The sequence below is a fragment of the Setaria italica genome, chromosome VII, assembly GCF_000263155.2.
Source record: "Setaria italica strain Yugu1 chromosome VII, Setaria_italica_v2.0, whole genome shotgun sequence".
NCBI lineage: Eukaryota > Viridiplantae > Streptophyta > Magnoliopsida > Poales > Poaceae > Setaria > Setaria italica.
Window position 1 is genome coordinate 32,136,977 of NC_028456.1, and position 5,346 is coordinate 32,142,322.

General features: G+C 48.6%; 1 long non-coding RNA gene across 3 annotated transcripts; it reads left to right on the plus strand.

The window, feature by feature from the left end:
- The first annotated feature begins 601 nt into the window (after positions 1-601).
- Positions 602-5,013, plus strand: LOC101759540. 3 transcript variants are annotated; one of them, XR_002678439.1, is made up of 10 exons: positions 602-966; positions 1,052-1,186; positions 1,300-1,345; positions 2,798-3,024; positions 3,114-3,242; positions 3,388-3,531; positions 3,617-3,917; positions 3,987-4,079; positions 4,174-4,496; positions 4,595-5,013. It is a non-coding gene; the product is annotated as an uncharacterized LOC101759540 (long non-coding RNA). The 3 variants fall into 3 exon arrangements; XR_001164495.2 differs by having other exon boundaries at positions 1,089-1,186; positions 3,323-3,531; XR_001164494.2 differs by having other exon boundaries at positions 603-966; positions 3,323-3,531.
- Positions 5,014-5,346: the final 333 nt, after the last annotated feature.

Here is a 5,346-nt window from a genome sequence, read left to right on the forward strand (position 1 = left end):
GAGGAGCTCTGTGCATCTTTGCAGGCCAGCCTTTGCCTGCGGCTGCGCAGGGGCTGGGGTAACCTAGCTATCAGTCTAGCTCTCTCGCTCCTCGCGACGAATGTGAATGCCCCCTTCTCTCCTCACGGCCTAGCAGCTCGCTTACTGTTACTAAAACCCTACGCACAGCTCGCACAGCCTTAACTGAGCAGTGGCTGACTGGCTGACTTGTAGGCCAGGCTAGCATGGTCCCACCGTGCCGCCCACTGCACCAGTAACGCATGGTGATGCCCTGATGGGCTGATGGCTCCGTCTCTCCCTGCGCACAGTGCAGGTCTTGTCGACGATGGAATCCGATCGAGGCAAGATGCCGTGAGCCCGTGATCCAGCTTGCTCCTACACAGCTGCATTTGCTGCTCACTGCTCGTTTGCAGCATAGCTGTTGTTGCCTTGCGTGCTATTCGGTGTTCTCCTAGCTCCCAGCTTTAATGCAGACCTGGCCATGGCCTCGGCCTGCGTTCCCCGCGCCCCTGTCGCCATTCGAATCACTGGGGCTCACCGTGGCCCGGATGGAATCCAAAGTAGAGAATGGTAGCAACTCAGCTACCAAGAGGGTTGCTCTACTCTTGCGTGCACCTTTCAACAAAACACTCGGCGCCGTCATATAGCGCGTCGCCTGTTCATCGACCCTTCCGCCTCGCTCCTCTCGCTTTCCTCCCTGACCTTCTGGCATTGAGGCTAGCTTGAGCGTCTCCTCGGCTCCTTCTCGTTCTACCTCCCCTCCCGGCACCGTTCTCTCTCTGTAGTATATATCCCTTGCAACTTGCTAGCTCATCTTCATCATCTATCAGCGCTTCACCTCCCACCACTCTCGTTCACCATCTTTCTCTAAAGAAGTGTGCACCGGGGAAGCAGAGGGAGGGTTAGCTTCCATTATTTGTGCCCTTTCATTCCGCCGTCCGTCGCTCGCCGGCCGGCGAGAGGACGGTGAGCCGTTCGTCTCTAGCCCTTCCTTTAGGAAAAAAATATACTTGATCGATTTGCTCACTGCTTAGTTGATTTCTTTTCCCAGCAAGGTTGACGAGCCGTACATTTCTTGCATTTATAAGGCTAGAGCCCAGGGAAAGGAGCTCACGCAGCTGGGGCGATGAGGAGGAGGAAGAAGCCTCCGGACGGACGGACAACCGTGGCCACTCCTGAAATTGTGGTGCGTTGTTTCTACCTTCTGTTTCTGCATGCTGAAACCCGTCCTAATTAACGAAAACACTGGCTATTAGTATTTAGTACTACTCTGAGATCGATTTGCCTTTACCATTATAGTTCTCTGGAGCCTTACTCGGATTGGATGGCATAGGAAAATAAAAAGGTTAGTATACACTTACCAATTAAAATACCATGTAAAGTTATTTTGTACGTGGAGATTTAGATGTATGATGTAATCATCGTATAATTTTTGAAATTTTTTTATTTTTTTATTTTTTTAATTTTGCATAAATATATAGTCAAATTAAAAATTTGCAAAAATGGCCTTATATCGTCGGCTGAAACGGTGGTATGGGTCCTACCTACCGCCGTTTCAATCGGCGGTAGGAGGCGGCAAGGCGATACCGCTCACGGGTCACCCACCGGATTAACTCCGCGTGATACCCAAGAAAGCTCCGTCATTTGAACTGGCGGTAGGGGCTTTGCTATCGTTAAAACGGCAGTAAGGTCCTTACCGCCAGTTCAAACGGTGGGCTCGTCCACTGTAAAATGTGACCACGCCCTTCCCCCTTCCCCCGCACCAGACCCCCGCCGCACTCACTCGTCCCCTCATCAGACCGCTCGCATTTGTGCCAGAGAAAGAAAGAGGAAAGGAAAGAAGGGAAGAAAAAAAAGGAGAGTAGAGGAGGAGGAGGGAAGAAAGGAGAGGAGGAGGGAAGAAAGAGAGGAGGAGGAGGAAAGAATGGGGAAGAAAATTTTTCCGTCGTTCTCAGTTAAATTTTTTTAATCTCGTAGTTTAGATAGTATAGTGTAGTGATTAGATCTAGATTTAGAAATATTAATGGATGTGAGATTTAGAAATAGCTAGTGAATCTGAGACTTAGAAACATTTAGCTGAATTTAGATATAGCAAGATGTAGCTTAGTTAATATAATAGATTTAGCTTAGACAGTAAAATAGATTTAGCTTCAGTGGTATATTTAGCTTAGGTGGTATAGTAGATTTAGCTTAGGTGGTACAATAGTTTTATTTTAGATCACAGTAAATTTAAGAAATCTTAGTGGATCTGAGATTTAGAAATATCTAGTGGATCTGAAATTTATTTGTCGTGTATATTAGTTCTGGTACATGCCTATGATAAATTTAGTGCACTTTTTTTATTTTTAACTTTTTTTTATTTTTATAAATAACCTCAGCGGGACTTTATTTGCGGTAGATAACCCTTTTGACCGCGCCAGACCGCCTGGCGCGGCAGGCGCCCTCTGCCACGCCACATGCACTGGCGTGGCGGGTCCCTGCCACGCTGGCGCGGTGACTCGCCGTGCAAGGTGGGCGCTCGCCGCGCCAGCCCGCCTGGCGCTGCAGAGCCTACTCTACACTCACGCGCTGGCTCCCTTCCTCCTCCCCCCTCCTTTCTTCTTCCTCTAGAACCACCCGAGCCCAAGCTTCTTGCGCCGCCCCCCGCCGCCCCACCCCCAAATCCAACCAAAATCCGGCGATATGCTCAGGAAGCACTTCAACGTTTGTCCTCAGGGATCAAATGATGAGGTTGTGCAGCGATATGCTCGAGTTTAGCTATGGCACTTTTTGAGCACATTCCTCCTTCCTGATGCAGCTGGGAACACGATGTCTTGGATGATTCTCCCCATTTTGGGTCAGCATTGGGACAACATAACCCTTTACAGTTGGGGCTCAGCGGTTCTCGCCTGGCTGTACAGACAGCTATGTGAGGCTTGCAGGCGCACTGCAAGGGATTCCAATGTTGGAGGGTGCACATATATGCTGCAGATTTGGATTTGGGAGCGAATGCCCGTAGGTCGACCTTCCCGTCTCCGTATCGATGTAAGTCAGAACGGCTAATTCCCTTTTCTACTTTAATGTTTGGAAAACTGTTGTATCATGTGATCAATTGTACTTACTTGCAATTTCAGCCATGGCATCGAGACGATGCTCATCCCATATTCTATCATGTGTGGAAGCATGTGCGGCCCGTTCGTGGCAATCCTGATAGGCGCTACAGGGCCTACACAAACGAATTTGATGTTGTCACGCAGCACCAAGTAATTTGCTCACCAGAGTTTGTTAAGCTCACTTCCGTATAATGATAGATGAAATAAGTATTGCGTAAAATTTTTTGAAGATTGAATGGAAACCGTACGACCGTGAGCAGCTAAGGCAGATCGTATTTTCACCGACGTGCTACAGAGACTGAGAGCTGTGGAGGTGCACCAAGCCAATGATATTGTACTACGTCATAGAGTTTAAAATATCGCATAGGGTGATGCGGCAGTTTGGGAGGATGCAACCGTGCCCTCCTTTGGAATTATCGATTTCGTAGCAGCTGCATAGGTATGCAGGAATAAATAACTATTGGAGGTTATTCGATACACGTACTTAACATGTTATACTAATACTTTACTAATTTCTGATGTAGGATCGACCGCAGAAAGAGGTATAAGGAGAATGATTGGAGGGTGAAGCATGGTCAGTACCTCGTCATGTGAGAGAATAAGCAAGGATACGATCCTAAAGGTGGATCGTACTGGCGACCAGGACCAAACAATGAGTACATATGATGGTACTGTACTTCGACGAGAACTAAAGTGAAACCATCTCGAAGTAATGTGCCTATTGAGGATGCACCGTCTGACTCAGACGTCGACATAGCTGACGCGTACGACACGGTGACACGCTATGGGACCCAGCCTGAGCGTGCACCTCTCCACGACAACATGGTAAAATTTCAATTTGTAATCATAGTATTGTAACATTGATCACTCATGGTATGAAAACTATGCGTACAGGGACAGCAGTTTGCAAGGCTCTCAAACGAGGCCGGCGTGGTTATGGAGCACGCCGTCGGATCCGGTGATGGTCTGCTTCGTCAGTTTGCAGAGGTAGAAGCCCATCCTAATTTCCACTTATGCTCGTACCACCTTTGTAACCCTATCAATATCATAGTCGTGAATATATGCTGCTTACATGTTGCAGAGGGTTCGGAAAAGCTGCAGACGAATGGCCATGAGGATGAACTGCATGTCGTCCTCAGATGTGCACCACGGGGGCAATGGCCAGGGTACTTCTTCGGGATCACGTCGGACTCCATTGGCGACTCCCCCAGGGCTGCAACACCGTCCACTGCTGCAGGTCCTAGCAGGAGATCACGAGGCAAGGAACCCGCATCCCCTCAGGCAAGCGAGGACTCTGAAGGTGAGCAGTTTAAGGATGACGACCCTACATATGGTGAGGAACTGGAGATTTCCGGCATGATCGATGCTCCACCTATGACTCAGACGCAGGGAGAGTCCAGCCAGGTACATTCACAAGTTTCACCAAATTTAATTCTAGATTGTTAATGTTCACTCCCGAAGTATCATACAAATTTTATGCTTTGTGCCTAATTATTCTATAGAAACCTGCACCTCGTACCCGGATGCCACGCTGGCGGCATCGTTCCCGGGACCACACCGACGTTGGCAGCGCCAATTTGCTGCCCACGCATCCAAGAAGGGAGCGTCGCCCAAGAGATCCTTTTAGCCCTCCGGTTGAGCGGCGGTCACGACACTGAACGTTGCATGTCTCAAGTGTGATGCACTATGTGTGCAATTTAATTTATGTTATATGTGTGTGCAAGACTATTGGAACTGTCACGTGTGTAAAATACTAAGTTGGATGTTAGGTTTATTTCTGTCACGTGTGTAAAAGACTAAGTTGGATGTTAGGTTTATTTTTGTCCGTACAATGTTATATGTTTGCTCCATGACATACTTGTGTTTCGTGGTTCAAACTAGTTTAAAAAAAATCAGAACAGAAAAAGCTATTTAAGTTTCATCAGCCGGATTGTTGGGGCAGCTGAGTCGGTGGAAGTCTACAAGTCCAGAAAACCTACTGAAACTTTAATGAATTTGGCGCGGGAGTGCACCCCTGCCGCGCCAGGCGGAGTGGCGCGACAGCCCATCCACCAAAACCTACTGAAAATTTTGTGCAATTGGCGAGACAGCGCATTCCTGCCGCGCCACTCCCCTTGGTGCGGCAAGCCCCGTCCCCCCCCCCAACAAACTGAATTTTTGTTTCGCTTGGCGGGGGTAAAAATTCCTACCGCACCAGGCGGAGTATTTCTAGTAAGCCCCCCCCCCCTGGTTGAAAGGGTGGCAAGTTTTCGAA